General features: G+C 46.8%; 1 protein-coding gene across 2 annotated transcripts in view; it reads right to left on the bottom strand.

Annotated features, from left to right (window-relative positions):
• SLC39A11 (solute carrier family 39 member 11) overlaps window positions 1-22,394 on the bottom strand; it is a 328,137-nt gene that overhangs the window by 110,318 nt on the left and 195,425 nt on the right. The gene's annotated exons all lie outside the window — the stretch shown is intronic.

The following is a 22,394-nucleotide window of genomic DNA, read 5'->3' on the forward strand; positions in this document are numbered from 1 at the left end:
GACTGAGTAACTCTAGCTGTCCAGTCATATTTCATTGCAAGACATTAGAAAGCTTACAGGAGTCCTAGGACAGATGGGGCTTATCAGGGACTGGGTGAAAGCCTGAGGGACTGCATGGCGGCAGCATCTTTTTGGTAGGCAGACTCCTCGAGATCATCTTCTGTTTCCTTAGCAAAGAGTCCCTCCCTTTCCTGCTTGGATGCTATGCTTTTGGTTCCACTATTATTCACTATATCAGCTTGGATTATTGTCTTTATTTTCTCCTGGTCTATGGAGCCAGATGCCTCTCTGGACTCATTTATGCAGATAATAAATGTTTCTCCTGCTGTGCTGCACGAGGGGTGACCATCCAATTACTAGATGTGGAATAGGGATCTAACTATTCCTGATACAGATGACGACCAGCCACCCTGGTGACTCTCCCATCTTGTCCCCAGCTCTATTCCCAGGATCGTCGAGGCTTCCTGGGACTAACACAGCACATTTCAGCTGGCTTCTTGGTGGCTTTCTTTCTGCAGGCACTTAAGTCTTTCTCCACTGGAAGACAATCAATTAGCACTTTTTCATCTGTTTTCCATTACCAAACATCTGTTCACCACTCGGAGTCTCTGTCCTTCTAGGTAGTGATTTTTAATTCCTTACTGTCATTTTTAGTGGGATTTGGGGACGGCGCAGAAATGCATGTGCTAAATCTACCACATTTAAAGGAAGTCAGCTTAATTCGAAGCCTCTGCTTTGTTGTTTTTGTATTTAAATGAAAAAAAGAAGAGCCACCGATTATAATCATCACTGAATACTACAGTAAGGGAATGTCTTTCCTGATTCTAAGATAGTACTGGTGAATCTATGTAAGCCAAATATGTCTCTACCCTGTGACCCAGCAATTCTACCCCTAGATATAGATAGATAGATAGATAGATAGATAGATAGATAGATATACCTGAAAAATGAAGGCACATGTCGACCAAAACACATGAATAAAACTTTCACTGCCTCTTTTCTCCTAATACCCCCAAACTGGAAACACCCAAGTATCCATCCACAGCAGAATGGATACGGTGTAGGACATAAATACAATGGCATACTACATAGCAAAATAAATTTTTAAATTAATCAACTAATGCAACAGAGGCATAAATGAATCTCCAAGCCAAAGAAACCAGATATAGAAGAGAACAGGCAGGATGATTCCATTAAATGATATTCAAGAACTAGGAGAACCCATCTGTGGGTAAACTCAGTTACAATAGTTATCTCTTAGAGGAAGTTACCGCCTGCAAAGGAATAGGAGGACGCCTTCTGTGTTGCTAGAAATATTTTGCATCCTGATCTCAATAGTGGTTACAGGGATGCATAAATACATAAAAATTCATAGAGCTGTATATTTAAGATTTGTTTAATGCACATAGGTTATAATTTGACTTTAAAAAGAGAAAAAATTGGGGCACTTGGGTGGCTCAGTCGGTTAAGCATATGCCTTTGGCTCAGGTCATGATCCCAGGGTCCTGGGATTTGAGATCCATCCCCACAGGCATCCTGCTTCCTGCTCAGTGGGGCATCTGCTTCTCCCTCTGCCCCTCCCCCTGCACATGTCCTCTTTCTCTCTCTCTCTCAAATAAATAAATAAATTCTTTTAAAAAATAAAATATCACTGGTTGTAATTGTAAAGCTTTGTGGGAAAAGATTTTTTGGGAGAAAAAATAAAAGAGAGATGTGTTCAGAAACCTATCTGGATCTCAGAAGTAAGGGGAGGGCCTGGCATCTTTGCAAACCAGAGGTGTAGTCATTGAGATGCTGTGATTGACACACAGAGCCCAATCCTCTTCCCTCTCCTGGTTCTCTGAGTTTCTCTTAAACCAGAGGGGGTGATGTACATTATCTTTGAAGTCCTATTCCAATTCTAAAATTCTATGACCACAGGAAAGTTGGGATTTTTTTTTTCTTTTGCAAAAGATACATTATCTCTTTCCTCCTTTTCAATCAGACACACAATCCCTTTGCTTTGAGCCTCTTACCACTGACCAGCACAACACTCAGGGGTCGGAGACAACATCACTCATGTTTTTTCTACTGAACTATCTCAGTGAGATGAATACAGCAGATGCTGTTAGGTGAAAGAACCTTATTTTGCCATAAAATATATTGGATCTAGAACAAAGCCTTATATCTATAAAGGTATGAAATTGCATCCACAGTAAAAATCCCATCAGCAAAGTTGTCTAACAATAGAAGACTTTGGAGAGAGTTACTATTCCTACTAGCCAACTTAATGGGCCACTGAAGAAATTGCCTGTTTCTCTCCACCCCAAACTTGGCCTTGATAGATATATATTATATTTCCTTTGGCCAGATACAAGAAAAACAACACATATGATGTTTGGAGAGAAAGCTACTCCCCAGGGTCATCCTATTCTAATCAGAGATCATTTGCGAGGGGGGAAAGGTATCTGGGCCATCAGTCTGAGGGCCTAGCAGTCTTTTTCTCTCTGCAGATCTTCCCCCAGAGTCAAGCTTAAGAATTATCACCATCATATCCTAGACATCTTAGTCACTATTTGAAATCAGAGCAATAATGAAAAGTATTATGAACTCGAATGCTTCAGAATCTAGAGTCTAGGGTTGGATACTTCAGCTACAAAGATGCCTAAGCAATTGAACTTAGTGGAAGATTGAAAAAGGAATGGTGGAATCCCTGGGTGGCGCAGCGGTTTGGCGCCTGCCTTTGGCCCAGGGCGCGATCCTGGAGACCCAGGATCGAATCCCACATCAGGCTCCCGGTGCATGGAGCCTGCTTCTCCCTCTGCCTATGTCTCTGCCTCTCTCTCTCTCTCTCTCTCTCTCTCTCTGTGACTATCATTAAAAAAAAAAAAAATTAAAAAAAAAAAAAAAGAAAAAGGAATGGTTAGGGGCGCCTCGGTGGCTCAGTTGGTTAAGTGTCTGCCTTCGGTGCAGGTCATGATCCGGGGTCCTGGGATCATGTGTGGCTCCCTGCTCAGAGGGGAGCCTGCTTCTCCCTCTCCTTCTGCCCCATCCCCTGCTTATGTTCCCTAATTAATTAATTAATTAATACCTTTAAAAAGAAGAAAAAGGAAAAAAAAAAACAATGGTCAGCTACATATGAAGATGATGTGCTTTAGAGCAACTGGAAAGCATTTGCTGACGAGAGAGGCAGAGTGGTTGGTATAGTGGCAGGGACATCATTATTGCATCAAGAGAACTGCTTCTGGTCCCATCTCTGCCATTACCTAACTGTGGAACCTTGGACATGGAACCTTGATCTATAAAGTGGGCATATTAGGGTAAATGAAATAACATCCAAAAATCTCTTTTCTGTGATGAACTCTACTGTTGTCTGAGACGTGGATAAAAATTGTAAAGATAAACACAAAGTCTCTCCTTTTAACTGCAACTGTGTCTGTTAACTATTGCGATGCTATTGAAGGAGGCAATGTGTTTGGGAAGGGCTCAGATCTCACATGCTCAGAACCCCTACAGCCCCCTCTCTTTGGAGATAGCACGCTGCTTTGCTTTGAGGATGTTGTTCCCCCCACACCCCGACTAGGTCAATCAGATTTTCTCTTCCAGAACTGATTCTTGAGCTGAATGACACAGAGTCAGAAAATGCTTGTTCTTGAGCCATCCTGGTGTCAGCCTTTTCAAGAGCTGCCCATTAGCTCGTGTCTATCATTGCAAGTCTGGGGATGCCTCACTATGATCTTCCAAGGCTCGGCTATTCCACTTGCCCTCTGATTGTCCGAGTTACTCCTTATACTTTTGATAATCTCCTTGATTTGATGAAACTGGCCAGAGCTGACCTCTCCTGCTTGCAACTAAGGAACGCTAACTGACCTAGAACTCTTTCCTGATCCTATATGGGACCTAAGGTTATCCTTAGGTTAATAAAACCCAACTCATTTTTTTTAAAAAAGATTTTATTTATTCATGAGAAATACAGAGAGAGAGAGAGGCTGAGACACAGGCAGAGGGAGAAGCAGGCTCCATGCAGGGAGCCTGATGTGGGACTCGATCCCAGGACTCTAGGATCAGGCCCTGGGCTGAAGGCGGTGCTAAACCGCTGAGCCACCCGGGCTGCCCCAACTCGTTTTAAAGTACTCTAGAAAACTAGATTTTTTTTTTTTTTTTGTCTAATAGGACATTTTCTTTAACTAGAATAAGCAGAGCTACAGGACACTGAGAGTCATAATCTTAATTTTTGCTCCTATAGATTGTACTAGATTAACTTGGTCAAACAGCATGGCTCTTTATCATGCTGGACCTGAACTAAGGTCAACTGCATTTAAGTATCAAAGTCTCGAATTAGTTCTGTCCTTTCCTATGATCATGGATGCCACCAGAATCCTGTGCAACCCTTGGCAGCATCCAGTCTACCAAGCATTTCCTGGAGAGAAAAGCAGAAAATGATCTCAGCCAAAACCCATTATGGCACCACTGGGAGTATAGTATATCTTCCAGGAAAATAATGAGATTCTTTTTAACAGGTGGTCAAAAGATATGCCAGAGCTAAGTCTTCAGTCATTACTCTCAAAAGAGTTAAAATGCCTCCAGCGAGGGCACAGTGGGGCAGAGGGAGGTTCAAAGAAAGACACCTACTCCCCATTAACAAAGACTAAAGTCAATCTCCCTAACAATGTGGCTTTGGGAACCAACATTTAAAAGTTGTCACTGACACTGCTACTTATTTATGGTTGGGACATACTTTGAGGATTACTTTCTTGAAAGAGAAGAGCAAGATATCTAACGGGACGTACCTGGCCTCAGAACCATTGCTAAGAAAAAATAGCTGGCACTACCTTCTCATTATAAAACTGTGTTGTCGATATAGTAGCCACAGGTGACTATTTAAATTTAAATTAATTAAAATTTAACAAGATTACATATCCACATATCCAATATGGTAGGCTAGTGGTTACCATATGGGGCAGTGCATATACTGAATATTTCCATCATCATAGAAAGTTCTATTGGACAGTACTGATCTACACGGAGATGCCTGATACTCCATGCAGGTCTTAAAGCGGAGTTGTCTGTCCAAAATGGTATTGCTCCCAATGGTCCCTGGAAAGTTGGGTAAAGAGGACAAACAATATCCAGGACCCCCTCAAGGAGAGCTTTTAGAGTATGCCCTGAGGATGAGGGAACTTCTCTGCACTCAAGCCAAGTAAAAGGCCACTCCAAGAAATAAGCTTGCCAAGTGTGGCATACTTCCCTGTAGAACTGCTCTCTGAACATCTCCTGGAAGAGTCTCAAGACGAAAAGGTGGCTGGGAGAGTTCCAATGGCTGAACGAGGACAGGAGGCTCTTCTGAAAGTATCCTCCATTTCCAAAGGGCAAGAAGCCAACCTGACATTTGGGAAGGTGATAATGTATAGAAGTTCTCTTCTCAGAGGTCCACTTTCAAAGGCAAATGGAATTCTAATGGAATTTGTGCAGAGAGGACCACCGAGGGAGGAGAGGAAACTTCTAGTGGTCAACCACAGGGTATCCTATCTGTACCAGTAGATATGCCCACTGGAGTCTTGGAAGAGCCCTCAAAATTAGGGCCCCATGAGACAAAGGGTCCACGCTTGAGAATCTGCCACTTTAAGGACAAAACACTAAAATACAACTGTAATCTTTAAGAAAGACCTTTTGGCACCGCCACCAGCTATATCCCATCGTCCCCTCTTCTTTCCCTCTTCCTCCAATTCCTTGGCATGACTGAGCCATTCCTAGCAAGATGAACAGGGTAAATGGTTCATAGCTTTATCCCATCATCCCCTCTTCTTTCCCTCTTCCCCCAATTCCTTGGCATGACTGAGCCATTCCTAGCAAGATGAACAGGGTAAATGGGTTAAAAAAAAAAAAAAAAAAGGAAAGGAAAAGTCAGACTACCCACCTGTGACTCAGGCAGGCTTCCAAGGCTAATCAGATGAGGAGCTATTAAGCGGAGAGAAGGATGTTTGTTATACTGACTGAGGGACTGAAGTTGAAGTTACCAGAGGGCTCATCAGCGCCAAACAGGATAACAAAAAGTGTTCATGAACCTCAAGTGTGCTGGAAAATTTAGACGCCTGCCCATGCAATCATCCAGGGGCAGGAAGGAAGAACCATCGAGCAGTGAGATGGACAGTGAGAGAATATAAAGCCCTTCTATGATTTTGCCATACAAATTCAGAAGGTTCTAGAAGGAATAGATAAGAAAAGTGGACTTCGGGGATGCCATTAGCCCACAAGGAGGCAATGGTAAGAGCACTCAATTAACAATGACATGGGTGACCTGTCAGCTTTGGAATGTAGGCGACTGGCCACGGGAACGCCAGGAGGCATGGGTAATTGTTCCTTTTTATGCAGAGGGAAAGGAGGCTCAGAAAAGCTCCATAACTTGCCCAAAGACTGCAGTGAGCAGGTGAATCAGGATTCAGACTCAGGTTGGCTCTTAACCACCATTTTGCTGCTTCTGCAAGGAGTGGTCTTGAATGGGGAACCCTTCCCACCACGTCACTCAGGCATGCCATTGGTCCCGACACTCTGAGCGACCACTGTCTGCAGGGGCGCAGAGACTCCTCCTGCCTTCCAATATCCATCCTCCTCCTTTCCTTAGCAGGAGAGCAACTGTGAACTAGAACTTTCCAGAAGGCAAAACAAGAGTTTGGAGCTGCCCTCCGTACTACCTGAAGGAGGCGGGGAATGGTTGGAGTTCAAATGGTGATCTTGACCATGAGCGATTCAAGACTGAAGCCATAGGCATGGCAGAGAACAAAAGGGGGCCTGTGTCCCTAAATGTATTTTGGAGTCGTCATACCTGTGCTGAACTGCTTGTCTCTGGACTTCTAAATGAGACCCGATGCTGTTGCTTCAGGTTTTCTCTACATGCAGCTGACCCCAACTGGGAAGGCAGAGAGCCAGTAGTGAAATTCTCCACGTTGGTCTTCGAATCCTGCACGCTCCATTCAAAATCATCTGCCCACATTTCTGTGGCTGAGAGAAGTGCCTGAAGGCAGGTGCCCAGCTGCAGGGTCTATTCCTATCTCCATGAATGTGCTCCTTGGACTGGACTTGAACCTGGTGATCCCTACACCTCTCTCATAGGAATGAACTCCCAGATACAGCTTTGTCACGGGTCGCATCGACGTCTCTTTTTAAACATCTTTTAGCTATTTCCTTTTTTTAAAAATATTATTATTATTATTACTATTATTATTAAGATTTTACTTTTTTGTGAGAGAGAGTACATGAGAGTATGAGCAGGGCAGAGGGAAAGGGAGAGGCAGGCTCCCCACCAAGCAAGGAGCCCAAGGTGGGGCTCCATCCCAGGACCCAGGATCATGACCTGAGCTGAAGGCAGACGTTTAACCGACTGAGCCACCCAGGTGCCCCCTCTTAGCTATTTCTTTTGCTCTTCCTTCCCACCCCCATCCCATGCCAGGGAGAGAAAAAAAAATTAGCCAGGCAAGAGCACATCCAATTCCCTTTCTTAATTGCAAGGAGCAAAACATTTGAAAAGCCAGTGGCAGTCCCTTGAAGAGCATTTGCAAATTATCCAGGAGCGCAAAGCTTAGCATATTAAGGAAAGCAATGGGGGTCAGAGAACATGTTCCAAGCTAGTGGGAAAGGAGCTAGTGGGAAAGGTGATCCAGATCCGTAGAGGCGCCTGTCAATCACGGCTGGGGGCCTCCTAATCCTCTCACTCATTGCTGGCCACGCGTGGAAGAAAGGCTCGCGTGAATTAGAAGAAACCCAAAGTGTCAGCAGCACAGCTATGAGAGCTGTCATCCTAAGCTAACACTCCAGAGTGCCTAATGGATTTGGGGGAAGCGCTCAAATAAATGATCGTTTCCTGGTAGGAGATTAGATTTCATACACCACAGCCCAGCCCAAGCGTATGTGGAGAGATAGGAAAGAGAGAGTTCTTTTTCCAAAAGAAAAATTTACTTCAAATCCACTAATAAACAAGTAACTAGTTCCTTCCAAATTCTGTGGTCTGGGAAAGAAAGCAATTAGCTTGATTGTGAGCATTTGCTGACTTTAGGGGTTCTTGAGAGGCGGTCCGTATTACATCAGATGGAGGAATGGCTGACTAGGGCAGATCCTTGGGTCTCTTTCCCCCAGAAAGTGTTAAGAGCAGGCTGGTGCATAGTAAGCACCCAATGATGCTGCCGAGGAGAACATCACCACCTCCCAAGATTAATCAGAATATTTCATTCTTAGTTCTAAGTGTGAAGAAGTTATTCCTTATGATGTGCTAACGTCTATTCCCCTGTAGCTCTCACTCCTTTGTTCTACTTCTGGCTTGGGAGGGAGCACAGGACAAACCTGTTCTCCCCATGGTGGTCCTCCCAACACATCAGGGAGCAGCACCACCCCTCATCTTCTTTGCTCAGGCCCAAAAGGTCCAGTGACCTTAGTTACTGCTCCCATCTTAGCTTCCAGCCCAGCATGCTGGGGGGGATCCTCGTCGGCAAGTCCAAGGATGTGGGGCTCACTTCTATTCTTGGGATCTCAGAGGAGGGTGCTCCTCCTTGTGCTTCTCCTTGTCCTCATGATGATAGACGCAGCATGAATCCCGGGAGGAACCACTTCCCCAGGTTGACCTAAGCTCCCAAGGCTACCTCATGCCTCACAGAAAAGACGTGAGCAGCGAACATCTTGATCAATACGTGATTGAATGAATGATTCAACTTCTTATTAAACCAGAGCCTAAATTCATTTTCCTCCTCCTGAATACACTTTTATCACCTGTTTGGGGGAGAGATCTACTTTCGGGGACCGCACTTCGGTCCTTGTTTCTGTCCATTTTCAACTCGTTGGAGTGCATCAGAATTCCAGCATGTAGAGATGTTTTGGTCTAATGATTTAATCAACCTGCAAATTACCTGTCCCTCCCAGCTTCATGTCAGCTACAGATTAATTGTCACGCTACCAATAGGATGAGGTGAGTGATTAATTAGATTAGATTCGGCTTCTGTTCATATTATAATTTTTGGCGAGGCAGGTGAAACATTTTTGTCTGGTCTTTCTGGAAGGAGGATGTTATGGGTGGAATCATGGTCCCCTCACCCCCACCTCGCCCCAGTTCATATGTTGACGTCCTAACCTCCCACTACTTCAGAATGTGACCTCGTTTGGAAATACGAAGTTGTTGAAGATGTGATTACTTAAGGTGAGGTCATACTGTGCGGGGTGGGCGCCTCATCCAGCATGCCCGGTGTCCTTCCGTAACAGACGTGCACAGAGGGAAGATGTGGAGAGCCACAGGGAGAAAGGCCTGGACGGATCCCTCCCTTGGGGTCCTCAGAAGGAGCCAACCCTGCCCACACCTTGATTTTGGAGGTCCAGCCTCCAAAACTGTGAGGCATTACTTTTCTGTTCTTTAAACCACTCCGGTTTGTAGTATTTTGCTCAGCAGCCCTGGGTCCCTCTCAGCTCCACATGTCTTCCTCCCCCATCCTACTTCCCTGCTCTCCAGGGCCCTTCCCCATTTCAGGTGGGAACAAAGCCAACCCCAGTAACAAGGAAGGGGAGCCATTGTCTACAAATGTCCACCTGGATTTGGAGAGTCTAGAAATCTAAAACCCCTATAGAGCAAGGAGGGGAAATGCAGCTTGGGGTGGGGATGGGGTTGTCCAGAGCACTGAAGTCACCAGAAGGGGCCCTTGATGTGCACTGGTCAAGGTGGGATCTGGTAAACATTCCACAAGATGACCCTTGAGCTGGGCACTGAAGGTTGAGTAGGAGTTGGCCAGGTGAGAAGGTGGGCCAGAAATGAGGGGACAGAGGGACGGGGCAGAGGCAGAGGAGTGTGTGGGGGTAGTAGCCTCCAGACAGATCGGAGCATGGGGTGCCCCAAGCAGCACGTTTGTGGGGGCTGTTGTGTGAATACGGGAGCCCAGGGACACTGGATAGGGGGAAGGATCAAGGGCAGGAACCTGAGAAGACTCGGCCTCAGCCCTACGTTGGAGGTGAGGACAAAACAGTGTGTTTTGTCACTGGAGGGACACTGTAGCCCAGAACAACCCATGTCTGGGGTTCCAGAGAGACCCAGTCCCCTCCTCTCCATCCTCTTTCCATTCATCAAAATCTGTGCATCTTTGACTAACTCCTCCAGACTGCCCTTCCTCCCCATCTCCCCACGGGACTCACATCCCCGACACTGGGGCCACCTCTCAGCCCCTGATGCCCTTTCTCTGGGTCACCAGGGAGGGAGATCCTCCCGCTCCGTGGCTGTGTTTTGAACCCCCTCACTTGGCTGAGTGGCCCTCCAAGTGTCTCCGGAGATCAGCACTAGGACTTCAGGAAAGGGGCAGTCCTGGGGGTGCTCAGGAATGTCACCAAGCGGCACAGAAGTCGTGTGTGACGCCAGGTGATGGCGCAAAGAACAGATCAGAGGAACTCAGGAAGCCCATATTACTGCTCAAGAGGAATACCTAGGCCAGAGGTGAGGAGAAAGGGAGAGAAGCCAAGGATGCGTTTCTGAACAAGTAGGAAAAGGTGTAAGTGTACAGAAAGTTAGGGGGATGTACACACACACACACACACACACACACACACACAGGTGATTCTTCAAGCTCCTGGCAGGAGCTAGGATTGCTACCACAGGTAAATGAAGAACCCTTTACCTAAGCCTCAGACTCCCCAGGGGGGAGGGAGCATTTGGGGCACCACTGTGTGGACCCCCTCGACTCAGCAGTCGACACAAGGGCATCGAGTGGACGTGAACTTCTGTGGTTTCACCAAGAGATCCCTTGAGGATGACCCCAAAAAGGATTTTTTTTTCCGAATTATGAACACCGGAGTTGAGAGGGCAATGGGTTTATGGATTCCTGTCATGTGAAACATGCAAACAAATTAAGAGATGGGGGACAGAGAGGGTCGCTGCTGCTGTGAATTTCCAGAAAGGTCATCGCAATGCCCCCAGAAAGAGAAAAGCTGGGGCAGAAAATGAAAACTCAAGAGTTCAACAAAGCTCAGTTGTATCACAGAGAGGGTCTGGGTCCTGGGGTCCACACATCTGAAAAAAATCCATTAAAATGGCTGAATTCTGTCTCTATCAGAAAGCACTCCCTGGGGGAGTCGGTTGAGCGTCTGACTCTTGATCTCAGCTCAGACCTTGATCTCAGGGTCGTGAGTTCAAGTCCCGAGGTGGGCTCCACGCTGGGCATGGAACCTACTTAAAAATTAAAACGCACTCACCGACGGAAAACAAAAAAGCAACGCAAAACTCAAGCGCGTTTGTCAACTCAGGGACTAACTCGGCTGTGTCTGGGACAACGGATGTTTGTCTAAAACACACGCAGAAAAGAAGATACTTTTCTTCCAGTTGTCAGAGCAAAAAATCCTTTACTCTTCTGTCCAGCAACCTGGAGAAAAACAAGGGAATTTGTGGCTTGGTTTCCTTGGCAACCTTATCTTCACTCCAGGCACCATCCCCTGTCTCTAAGCAACAGGGCACTCTTTAGAATGACAGGGAGGTAAAACCCAGAGCTTATCCCTGAGCCCCCAGGGACCACGCAAACAGGGGCAGAGCATGTCCCTTCCAGGGCACACCCCAAATAGCATGGAAAGGTGCACGGCCTCAAATACTCTCACCAAGCCCCAAACACAACCCGGCTTCCCCCCACGTCTTTAGTGCCTAAAATCCCACCTCTCTACTCTCCGCCCCATGGCTTTTTCCTCTGTCCTCTGGAAGGGTCAGTGGCTCAGTTCATCACGTATCCCACTCCCGATAGGAAAGCCCTGCGTGGCACCTTGAGCGAAGGGAACGCCGTCCCTTGAGAACAAGGCATAGGAAGGAAAAAGAAGATGCCTCTGTGACTTGCTGATCTTGTAAACGGATAGTTTTGCTGGAGAAAAGGGTTCAATTAAAAGCAGATGAGAGAATATGCCTCTGTTCTGGACTAACATTTGAGAAAACTTCATTTGCACCTGCAAACACGAGCCAGATAATTTCTTTTTTTTTTTTTTTTTTTCCACCAGCACGCCCCGGCCTCTTCCCTAACATCTCTGCACCGCGAAGGATTTCTGGGAATATACAGAAGAGGAGCAAATGAACGAAATATCTGGAAACGACAGCTCTGAACTTCAATCAGAGCCAGAGAAGATGATGAGCATGAGCGTGCGGCTCTGCGGCTGGGAGGACATGGGGATTTGTAAGGGGAAGGTGCGGACCAGCAGTGCTTTTAACTGCTGTGTCTGATCATCAGGGAAACCACTGGCTTGCTGGTCCCTTTACTCCTCGGGCGGCTCAGGTCCAGGATCAGAGTTTATCCTCATATCACCTGTGAGGCAGGGAGGTGGGGCTGGAAAGATTCACCCTCCTTCGTGGATTTGGAAATCACAACTTGCTAAAGTACAATCACATGGTTATTTTCAAAATAAGGTAAAAACTACAGATTCTGAGTCCTAGCTCTTGCTTATCTGTGGCAAGGGACAGTTTTGGCTAGTCTCAATTGCTATCATTCAAAGGCAGTTTCCAAATTTCAAATTCCATGAGCTTTGAGTTATCTTCTAATTAAATTTTCCTAGTAGCTCATCAACAGGATGGATCTGTTTGAGACTCTTCTCCTTGTGTATTCTCCCTGGAGTAGAACTACTGATTAAAGGGGGTGATGAGGGCAGCCTGGGTGGCTCAGCTGTTTAGCGCCGCCTTCAGCCCAGGGTGTGATCCTGGAGACCCAGGGTCGAGTCCCACATCGGGCACCCTGCATGGAGCCTGCTTCTCCCTCTGCCTGTGTCTCTACCTCTCTCTCTCTGTTTCTCAAGAATAAATAAATAAAATCTTTAAGAATAAAATAAATGGGGTGATGAATTCCTTTTTGAGCACTCATATGAGTTCCACTTCCAATAGCTACTTGGCTGAAGCAGAGGGATCTGCGCCCTACAAAGCTGACAGTGGGGCTTAAGCCCTGGGGATGGGCTGCAAAGATCGACAGCTTAGGGCCACTCTTGGGGTTAGGGAAGAAGGAGATTAGGGGCAGGAAGAGTTACTAATGTGCTGGTAAGTGGCAGGACGTTGGGGACAAGAGGTGGCACAAACCCCAAGAAAAAAAGGAAATGGGACCCAATGTCTACTCCCAGTAGCTACCAACCACTGCGTGTGCATGCAGAATCGAGACCGACCAGGATGAGACCCTGCATGAGGAGGTGGTGCCACCCTTTGGGCAGGTGACATGCAAAAAACATAGGCAATGGGGTTGCCTCTTCTCCAAGGCATTGAACGGCTGCCTGTAGGACGGTGGTTTGACACGGCTTGGAAATCCAGGTGTTGGAGGAAGCTTGGATCCAATGCAATCCCTCTCCCAAGGGCTTCCCACAGACAGAACCTATCAATGGCCAACTTCTCGTGTGTTCTGTGGAGAACAGCCTCCCTCCTCCTGTCCTCTCCCGCAGCCCCTGGCCGAGCTCACCTTCTGAATGTGTGTCTTCCAGGTCAACAAGAAGAGAGCTGCCCAAGGCCATGGAAGACATTTCAGTCAGATCATCCCCAGGTTTCTAGCAATTACCCCCTGCTAAAGGGAGTAATTACCCTCCAACTGAGCGACGAACGAGGAATGGACCTACAAGTGCATTTAGGTGTCATTTTGCTCACTGTATTTAATCACAGGAAGGCAAAGAGAACGGAATTTTGATTTCAGAATTCATCCTTGGTTAATTGTTATTTGCAGAACACAAGTAACATTTTAATTATTTTCAACTCCGCACCATAACAGCTATCAAGGGAATGAAGACAAAATAGAATAAACAGGGACTTATTAAATACATAATTAATGTGCACTAAAATTAGCATATATAAATACGAATGAGCTGGGACTCTTACAAAGTACGCATCTCAAATATTATCACCTGATTAAACCCGTTCTGTGCTACAGCCTCTGAACAAATGAGGCCCTCTCATCAGGGGACAAGGACTCAGCAGCAGGTGAGCCGTTCCCTGGAGGATTATCCTGCGAGCAAAGGCTCAGGGTGTTTTTTATAGGACACAAAGTTTTAGAAAGCTACGATTCTCTTTACAGCGAAGCAAAGACAAGCCAAGCTCTGGGCACAGATCATCGTAAAGCCAACATGGATCTGCACATGATAATGTCTGAGCGAGGGGCCAGTTTGCAGTAGCAACTGTCCTCAGTGTGGTGTGGCTTCTCCAGGAGGTGGGAAGGGTCTGAAGGTATTTCTCACTGCAGCCTTGGCCTAGGGTGGAGCCGCCCGGCTGAACAGAGCTGCAGGGATGCAGGCTTTTGGTGGCAAAGATGACTCCTGATACAGACCCATCTGCCTGGCACACACAGCAGGGTCAGTGCTACGGCTCCAGATCCCTCCTACTTATCTCATTGACTAGCGGGAAGAAAGAGAACAGCCTCACACCAAGCCGGTGGTCTTGACACTTCCCGCGTGCTGCTGTGCATGGCATTCCTGCTGCCACCTTCATCCCCTCTACCATGTGTGTGTGTTGGGGGGGAGTGGGGATGTGGATCACTGGCAACCTGCTGGGTCCTCCAAGGCCTGGGTCCAATCCCAAGTCTGAGGGCAGTAAATCTTACTGTTTAAACCGCACGGAGCCAAAAGACATTACACCCTTCCTTCCTGCACTTGTTTTGACTTCCCGTGATGATGGATTCATTCTGCACCACGTTACAATATGTGTACGCATAAACTTTATCTTGTCTGTCAGATTGGAAGCTCTTTCAAGGCAAGGACTGCTTTTTATCCTTTTTTCTTTCCTTTTTTTTTTTTTTTTTTTTTTTTGGTATCTCTGGGAGCATTTAGAGCTGTGCCCATGGACTCGGCAGCTACTCACTACGTGTGGCCATGAAGCACTTGGAATTTGGCTAGCAGGACTGAGAAAATGAATAGTCTATTTTGTTTTAATCAATTTAAGTTTTTTTAAATTATATATTTATTCACAAGAGACACAGAGAGAGAGGAAGAGGAAGAGACACAGGTAGAGGGAGAAGCAGGTTCCATGCAGGGAGCCTGACGTGGGACTCGATCCTGGGTCTCCAGGATCACGCCCTGGGCCCAAGGCAGATGCTCAATCACCGAGCCACCTAGGGATCCCCTCAATTTAAGTTTGAATTTGAGAACTGACGAAATGGAAAATGCCTGTTCAACACTGAATGCAGCTTTATTCAGTGGGACTACATTTCACTTGAACCATTAAAACTTCAGCATCCAAATCGAGGTATGCCAGAGAGTAAAACAGACGTTGGATTTCAAAGACTTAGTGTGGGGGGGAAAAAAAAGAATTTTTTAAGATTGATCCTATGTTGAAATAATAATATCTTGGCTATTTTGGATTTAAGAAGATATATTTTAAAAAATTAGTTTCGGGATCCCTGGGTGGTTCAGTGGTTTAGTGGCTGCCTTTGGCCCAGGGCGTGATCCTGGAGTCCCGGGATCAAATCCCACATCAGGCTCCCTGCATGGAGCCTGCTTCTCCCTCTGCCTGTGTCTCTGCCTCTCTCTCTGTGTCTATCATGAATAAATAAATAAAATCTTTAAAAAAAATAAAAATAAAAAATTAGTTTCACTTGCTCTTTACTTCTTTTTCTTTTTCTTTTTTTTTTTTAATGGCTACTGGAAAGCAGACAATAGATACATTATAAACAGATGACTCCATCACTCTCACCTGGTGCCCAGTGTTCACTGTAACCAAAGGACAGCATTTTTCAGGCCAGGTATGGGGATTTGCCCAGGACACAAAGAAAACTGGAGACAAAAGAATCAAATCGCACGTGCCAATTAACGAATAACGTCCCTCCTTTTGAAATGGATTAAAGTACAGCACAATAGGTTGTAAAAGGAGGGAAGAATTCAGATAATGAGACCATCAGAATGCACTTCGTTCTTATCTCAGGAGCTTCTTAGCAGCCAAGGGAGAAAAGAAAAGTTAAACACAATAAATTATGAATATTGTTTCCACAAAGGAGGCAAAGCTTTCTCAGGGAGCGCATTCCACAATAAATATCTTATTTGGGAGCGCTGGGGAGTGAACTGGGCAATGTCCTCAGCCAAAGAAAGAAAGAAAGGGAAGAAAGAAAGGTGGTAATAAATTCTGTAGTGATTTGCATGTGACAGTTAATATCCTTCCTTTGAAACCCGATTTGAGGCAAGAGAAATTGTTCTGTAAGAGGGATAAATTGGCAGGAACCAATGTGCTGCCTTGCTCAGGGGACGGGTGTGTGTCACCCAGGGGAGAGGATGACAAGCTCATCCTTGGAGCAGCTCTTTCCACTCCCGACATCTGATGAGCCCGCTGTGGATTCCCCACACAAGCCGCCCCCGACCCCTGTGCTGTCTCGCATTCCAGAAATAAGAAGTCAGGTCAGGACCAATGGGAACAAGATGACGCCATCATGGGGTGACTCTGTACTACCCTTAATTCATATAAAAAATTAACTACTTTTGGGACGCCTGGTGGCTCAGTGGTTGAGCGTCTGCCTTTAGCTCAGGGCGTGATCCCAGGCTCCTGGGCTCGAGTCCTGCATTGGGCTCCCTGCAGGGAGCCTGCTTCTCCCTCTGCTTGTGTCTCTGCCTCTCTCTCTCTCTCTCCGTGTCTCTCATGAATAAATAAGTAAAATCTTTTTTTAAAATTAACTATTTTCAAATTTTGAAATTTAAGGCATTTTATTTGTAATATATGTTTGACACACCCCATAGCTAACAAGAACAGCTGTCTCAGGAAGCAGGTTGCCTCCCCTAAATAGAACTCAGCCCAAGGCAAGCTTGGGTAGGCTCTAAATAATTTGTGGAGTTGCATTTTTTTTTTTTTTTTGTCCAGGGTTTAGAGCAGTGCCATCCTATGGAATTTTCTGTGGTGATGGAATTGTTTTGTATCTGTGCTGTCCAATTGTATAGCCACTAGCTAATGGCTACTCAGCACTTGACATGGGGCTCGGTTATGAAGGAAGACCTCAATTTTGCCTTTTGTTCAAATCTGATAAATAAATAACAGAGCATTTGGTGGCTCTGGGTCCTAAGCCTTTCTGACTCCACAGCCTCTGGTTTGTCTGTCCTGGTGGCTACTAGCTGCTGTATTGGGCAGTATAGGTCTAAAAGGAAGGAAAACCATGTTTTCTAGCTGATATCCACCTGGCCAGGGTAGAAAGATGACTAGAATTTACCGGAAACTTTGAGTCTTAATACAAAAATATGTTCAATTTCTCTTGCCTTAACTCTTTCCTTTAATTTACATAATAGGTGGGAGGATGACATAATCTAGTCAATGTGGAAATGAGTCTTGATTTTAACCCCAGTCTTCGTGCAGCTTTAGCACATAACTCACATGATCTGAAGGCCAGTCGGTAGGGAAACGGCATGGGTCTATATAGCCTGTGGCAGGGGTTGGCAGTGAATCTGAGTGTCACCCCATTGCTTTTTTGGAGGTGGGAGGCGGGTGGAAATCCTGCAGGAATCCCAGAGCTAACGATTTCACCTTCGGGGTGTTTGTGCCAGTTCTCATGCTCAAACCCTATCACATAAGTGGGGAGCATGCTACCAGCTTCTGCTACAGTACACACCCAGGAACGCAATATGCTGAGCAAAATGTCATCCCAGACAGGAGCCTGAGCTAATTATAATGTCAGGCTTCCCACTGAGACACAGATAATTAGAGGAGAATATTACAGTGTTTTCTGACTCCTGGGGTAAATGAGAAGTCTCTTCAAATGTAACCTGCTGGAGCTAGAAATTAAAGTGGTTGGAGATGTTCCATTGGGAGACCACCAAGGCCATTACCAAGCCATCTTTCAGGATCAGAGCAAAGCGAAGGCAAAGCAGGAGGGAGAAAGGGCAAGGTGAGTGAATGTGGTATGAGAGAGTTAATATCTTTCAGGTCCTATCATGTTCTAGCCCCCGTGATGCACACGTCACAGCAGAGGACATGGCGAGTGGCTCTGTTGGTGGCTGGCACTGTCATCTCACTTAACACCGAACCACAAGATGGATATTATCTCCACTCTACAGCCAGGAAAACTGAAACTCCCAGAGGCTTATGTAAGGTCACCCACCTAGTAAAGCATCTGGTGGCTCGAGGATCTGCACCCTGGCCTTTCTGATTTTCAGTCCTGGGCTTGTCCCCTTTCCCCTCATCACCCTCCTTGATATATTGAAGAGCTGATGATCTGCTTGGGTCCCGGGTGGTCCTCACTCGGTGGAGGTGGTGGTGGTGGCGGCGCCAGGGCGTGGGAGCCATGTGGGTGCCCGTGCTACACGCGTCTGCCAAGCACCCACAGAGGTGATTCACATTGCCCCCGCCAAAACCTCCTTGCTGAACTGAGCCGCGGCATCTGAAGTGCGCATCACACCAACACGCCAGTGTGGTGGTGCTGCACACATTAACATTTAATGTGGCAACCTTCAAAAAATGAGAAGCATTTTCTGAACTTCTCTGTGACTGGCTCTGAAACAAATGTTGTGATCCGCCTGGAGGAAGGAAGCCTGGCTCACCAAAGCCAAAGGCAAGCTAGAAGCACAGGAGGGACGGGGCATGAGTCTGGCTCTTCCTGGGCCCGCTCTCAACCTGGAGCATCCTCTTTGGCCTCCCTGGATCTCGGTTTCTAAAATGTAAAACAGGGGGTACAAATATCTCCCTCCCAGACGGAGGGCGCTTACAAAGGCCCCAGTAAGTGGCAGCCTCTAGCGTGAGCAGTGGCCTTTGTTACCGCCAACGAGTTGTTGGCCTTGAGTGGTGCTCAGCTTACTCATTACCTGAGCCTGGGTCTCTGGCTGCGCAAAACACTCCTCTAGTTTCTGGGAGCAGAACAATGTGAAGGAGAGGCTGTTGCTTTGGTGATTTCCCTGGAAAGGACCCTCATGACAGAATTTTCTGTCCGCTCTTTGTCCCAGAAACATGAAGAGTCAGAAAGCTGTTCTTTCTAGCTCTTGGCTCCTACCTGCAAGGCCTCAGTGCTGCCCCTCCGAAGCTGCCCTTGCAGCACGTGGAGCCCACACAAGGGTAAAGTGAATGCCCAGGCATGTGCCACCCAGAAGCCCTGGGACCTGTGAATGCCACCTTTCATGACCAAGGAGACTCTGCAGGGAGGACTGTCCTGGACGGTTGGCTTCTCTCTCTTTCTTCCTCTGCCCCACCCCCTGTCCGTGCTCTCTCTCTCTCTCTCTTTCAAATAAATAAATAAATAAAACTTTAAAAAAGGGGGGTGGGTGGGGAGAGATAAAGAGATTAGGCACAGAAGAAAAAGCAATGTGACCATGGAGGCAAAGACTGGACTTAGGTGTGGCCACGAGGCCAGAGGGCCATCTGCCTCCAGAAGCTGGAAGAGGCAAGGGCAGACTCCTCCCTGGGAGAGGGAGCACGGCCCTGCCAGTGCTGTGATGTTAGTTAAATAAAACTGATGTGAGACTTCTGGCCTCCAGACCAGTAAAAGAATAGGTTTGGGTTGTTTTAAGCCACTACGTTTGTGATCGTTTGTTACAGCAGCCACGGGAAGCAAATACAATCCTTCGTTTTGTTTCCAACCTGTCATTAAACAACCCTACCAAGATCATCTCAGGCATAAAGGAATAACTGTTACTCTTACCCCTTTTTGTGTGTTTTGGGGATTAGGGATGTTGCGGTGGTTAGGTGATTGGAGGCTCTCCTTCCAAGACCCATTTTTACCCTATGAGTCATTCATTATAGGTAAGCTGGTAAACCTCACAAGAACATGAAGAAAATAAAAGTCATCCACAACCCCGGGAATACCCAACCACTGTTAATATCTCAGTGTGTAAATTTGTGAGGTGTTGTTCCTTGAGGGAGAAAAAAAAGCCCTTCTGATTAAAACTCCAAGCATCAAAAAAAATAAAAAATAAAAAATAAAAATAAAATAAAATAAAACTCCAAGCATCTCATGTAAAGCCATGAAATGTAGCCTAATAGGAACCGTCAAGGAAGACAAGCCAAATAATTAAAATCAACTACTGTGCTGTTCTGCAGACACAGGCAGCGACCCTAGCTCGCTCTATGTCACAGCAACAGCCAGCGAAGTGAACTTGACTCTTGACTCTAATGAGAGGAAAATAAAAAGCCTGTGACTCAGCTCATCTCTTCTATGGATTTATAAATCAGTTCAAATACAAAGGAAAGCTTTCCCTGTCCAGGAGGCCCTCAAGAGTTGAATGCCATCCCTTCGCCCGCCTGGTTGGCCAAGGGAGAAGGGGAACTGGGACCCCTGGCTCTCGAATGATACCCCCTCCTCCTAGGATGGAGGCTAGATACCAAGTGCACCGGTTATTCCACATGCTCGAATAGATTTTCAGCTTCAATATGTAATGTGAGATCCTAAGAGGAAGATGGCATGGAGCTTCTGGCAAGAAGCCCCACCTATGGATGGGGGGGGAGAGGGCAGGGGAGAACCTATTTGAATAATCCCCATTCAGAGTGATAGGATCACAACAGAAGCAGACACAGGATGTAGCATGGAGTCACAAAGGAAGGGACGATTAACACTGTTAGACACATGAAAAGAATATTGTACTATCTGTATTATTTTTCACAGAATCATCCAATGCCAGGGCTGAAAGGAATCACAGTGATAATTTAACACATGCGTGCACGCATACACACACACACCCTGAATCACCCAATGGAGTAGTGTTTGAAGGCGATAACCTCTGGAATATCCCTTTTAAGCTCTAAATTTAACCTTCTGGCATACAAAGCCATGCGATAGAGCGCTGTCAAGACCATAAGCCACTCATGAAAAGAGATTAGTAGGGACTCGATTGCTAGTTGATTTTTAATTCCACTCTGACGCAGAGAGGGAGCTTGTTTTCTGAAGGCCCGGGAACCTCTGGAAGGCTCAGAGCCCTTGAGCCTGCACGATGTTGCATGAAAATCGCTCTAAGAGACAATGATCAAAAGGCTCCAGAGTTGCTTTCCCAGAAAACGTGTCACTTCCTCAGGAGATCGTTTTCCGAAGGACTCGTGCACCCCAACCTGCCGCCAATGCACACAGGCCAAGCCGGAGAAGGGATGTGGCATACAGAGGAGCGGCATCTCCGTCTGTGGAGATGCTGTGTCTACCCCACCAGCCGGAGGGGCTCACGTCTGATGGTCTCCATCAGTCATGATGGTTGCTTCCTAAAACATTTAAACTGCTTACGTGACTGTGTGTTTGTTTCTTGAACACGGGATTTCTTCTCTGCTCTGGGGCTGCGGATGGTCTTCGTGGGGCCCGTGCGAACCCAGAGCTGCCCGGAGGATGTGTGTTAGGGGCCCCCCAGCTCTTCCCACATTCATAAGGACAACTGTGAGCCACAGAAGTTTAAGAGCACATCCGTCCTTGCACACGCCTATTAAATGTTAACCCAGTGCTCTGGGTGTGTGTGCATGCGGACCTGTGTGTCCTCGCGTGCCGGAAACCTCTGGAGGATGGGACACTTGCTAACAAGCTCTCCTTTTCACTTCCACATTAAAAATAAATAAATAAATAACAAAATATCCCCAGGACATGTAAAACTGAACCAGCAAAGACAAGAAACTTCAAAAAAAAATCAATTATCCTTTTAGTCATTGTGAACAGTCTATCTTAAAACCCAGAGTCTCGGTGAACGTCAAAGCTCTAGTTAAATTTTTAATAAACCATAAAGGATAATGTTAAAAAAAAAAAAAAAGATCCCTTCAAAGGCAAACTGGTGACAGACCAGCTCTTGATACGGTTCCCATCAAAGGGCAGGAAGCTGCTGCCCGTAACTATCAGTGAGCGAAGTGCTCTTGACTGGAGTTAGCAGCCCGGGGCTCCGGGGATGGGCCCCACCGGGGCCTCGGGAGACTCGGCTACTTGCAGCGAGACCCTGGTGATGTCATCCTGTGCTGGGGCTTTCGACGACAACTGTGCCAATCAGTGATTCACATCTGGTCCAGGCTTCTCTCTGCAGCCCAGACTCTGCTCCCCACTCCGAATCTATACACCCAGCTGCCTAATCGGCACCTCCACTTGGATGTCTGCCAACAATCCAAGCCTCCCAGTGCAAAACTGGGTTCTTGAGATGCCTTTCTAAAACCTGCCCCCTCGGGGTCCTTCCCATCCCAGTGGGTGGCAACTCCATGCTCATAGCCAGTCAGCCCTGAAACCCTGGGGTCCTCCCTGGTTCCCATATTTGTCTCACAATCCCCCACGCCGGTCTGAGCTGCCCCTGTTCACAGACCGCATTCCTAGAGTGGCCTCTGCCCAATTTCCTGGTGGCTGCCCAGTCTGAATTCAGCACCTAGAGGGAATCATATGCTTCTGTGTTCAAATCCCTGGGGTGGGCCCATCTCTCAGAGTAAGAAGGAAAGTCCTTACAATGCGTCTGAGTTCCACCTGGAGCAGGGCTGACCCCTCTGTCCTCACTTTGTGCCTTTCCCTCCCACTCACCCTGCTCCAGCCACACTGGACTCGTGGCTCCTCCTCATAGGTCCA

The sequence above is a fragment of the Vulpes lagopus genome, chromosome 12, assembly GCF_018345385.1.
Source record: "Vulpes lagopus strain Blue_001 chromosome 12, ASM1834538v1, whole genome shotgun sequence".
Classification (NCBI taxonomy): Eukaryota; Metazoa; Chordata; class Mammalia; order Carnivora; family Canidae; genus Vulpes; species Vulpes lagopus.